At 33.3% G+C, this 2,356-nt stretch overlaps 1 pseudogene; it reads left to right on the forward strand.

Annotated features, from left to right (window-relative positions):
- Nucleotides 1-1,672: 1,672 nt before the first annotated feature.
- LOC106733231 (60S ribosomal protein L23a pseudogene) lies at nt 1,673-2,129 on the forward strand (annotated as a pseudogene).
- Nucleotides 2,130-2,356: the final 227 nt, after the last annotated feature.

The raw sequence follows: 2,356 nt of genomic DNA on the forward strand, positions 1-2,356 counted from the left end.
AGAGATTACTAAAATTTATTAAAAAGCACTTTCTTTTTCATTTTTTCCTCTCTGAGTTTTATTGTACTTTATACTTTATGAAGAGCTTTTCTCTGGAGCACATATTCAGCATGATATCTTCAAGAGTAGTAGAGAGTGGTCAAGCATCTATTCCTAATGGTAAATCAAGAGAAGGACAAAGAAACAGCAAGCCAGTGGGAAGGGGAAATGAGAAGTAACTGATCAAAAGGCATTATAAGTCCAGCAAGACAATGAGCTCTAGAGATCTGCTGGGTAACATTGTCCTGATAGTCAATAATAATAATGTATTTTAACACTTAAAATTTGTTAAGAGGCTAGATCTCAGGTTAGGTATTCTTGATGAAAGCAATGATAAAAAAGGAAGTAGCAAACAAGTAGTAATAATAATAATAGTAACACTATTGTATATAATACTTCTTGGGTTGCATATGTTATCTCAAAAAAGACAGGTATATTCACATTTTACAAACAAGGATACTGAGGCTCAGTGAAGTTAGTTAACTCATATAGATACACAGAACTAGTAAGTTGCATTATAGAGAATGATGAAGAGAATTGCTCAACTATTACACTTCTCCTCTGCAAAGCATGAGAGCTTGTCCACAAGTTAGTGATACTCCTGTTTCCACCTAGAAACGATAAATCACATTTCTTTTTTTTTTTTATTTAGGAAAGAAAACTAACAAATAACTGCAGAACAATCTGTTGCTTAGTTAATGGTGACAAATGTGATGCCGTAATTAGTTCCACATTTAGCAATTTATCTCTGAATGGTTGTGATGCAATTAAACCATAAAGCTATTGTGTGAGGGCAACAATTTGAGTACTAAAGAAGTTCATAATTTTAACGTGGCATGTTGGCATTCCTATATAAACTCAAAGCACCTTTTAGTTTGCATTAAACACTTAAATATTTAATGCTCACATGTGTGTTCTCATATGACACAACTTAATTCATTCTTAGCTTATTCATCCCCTTGATACCTTCTTTCATCCTTATCTTTCACCACTTCTTCCTCTTCAGTTTGCTTTTATTTATTTGGTAGCAAAAAACCCAGTTCATAAAACACTGTATCATATTCCAACACAAACAAGCATCTTTTCTTTATGTATCATGGAATTACTTTGACTCTAGAAGAAAAAAATAAAAAGACACTTTGTGATAGCTATTTAGTTTCTATTATAGTAGTAATTGTCTTTTGAATTTAAGCATCTTTACTGGCCAAATAAAAGAAGTTATTGAGAATAACAAATTTTGACATTTTAAAATAGCTAAAAGAAGTGGAAATCGGAAAGGAACATGGTTGTTTCAATGAAGAACTAATATGTTAGCTATTTGAGTGCTGTTAAATCAATTATATTAATGATTAGAGTAACAATATTTTATTAAAAATAATATAAATAATTGTATTCAGTTGATTAAATAATCCAATTTTGAGAAGAAACACATAATCCTAGAAAGAAAAATTACAAAAACAGTCATATCTCACAGAATCTTTTAGTCATGTGTACACATATTATAACTCTCAAAGTAAACAATAATTTCTTTAGAGATAGAAATGATAATATCTTGATGTCTATTAAAAATAGGTTTTTCACATAATACTCTTTAAAAAAATGTATACTGAGGTCAAAGACCCTTTTCACCAAGATGGCGCCGAAAATGAAGAAGAAAGCTCCTGCCCCTCCCAAAGCTGAAGCTAACCCAAAGGCTTTGAAGGTCAAGAAGGCAGTACTGAAAGGCATCCACAGCCACAAATAAAAGAAAATCCGTACATCACCCACCTTTTGGAGGCCTAAGGCTCTTAGGTTGTTAAGGCAGCCCAAATACCCTCAGAAGAGCGCCCCCAGGAGAAACAAGCTTGACCATTATGCCATCAAGTTCCCCCTGAAAACGGAGTCTGCCATGAAGAAGATAGAAGACAACAACACACTTGTGTTCATTGTGGATGTCAAGGCCAACAAGCACCAGATCAAACAGGCTGTGAAGAAGCTCTACGATATTGATGTGGCCAAGGTCAGCGCCCTAATCAGGCCTGATGAAGAGAACGCAACTGGCTCCTGATTGTGATGCTTTGGATGCTACCAATGAAATTGGGATCATCTAAAGCAAGTCCAGCTGGCTAATTCTAAATACACATTTTTTCACCATAAAAAAAAAAAAGTATACTGAATAAATGAATTCGTGTATCAAGCCATAAAAAAGTTTTTCAACTTCAAAGCTATTGTAATGACAGGATTAATCCTAAATTCTGTTTTAGAAGATTTATCAAGTACCTAATAAACACTGAGTATAACACTAGATTTTCCACTTATTACTTTGAGTAGAAAGAAA

This window comes from Tupaia chinensis, unplaced genomic scaffold (assembly GCF_000334495.1).
Source record: "Tupaia chinensis unplaced genomic scaffold, TupChi_1.0 Scaffold141554_1, whole genome shotgun sequence".
NCBI lineage: Eukaryota > Metazoa > Chordata > Mammalia > Scandentia > Tupaiidae > Tupaia > Tupaia belangeri.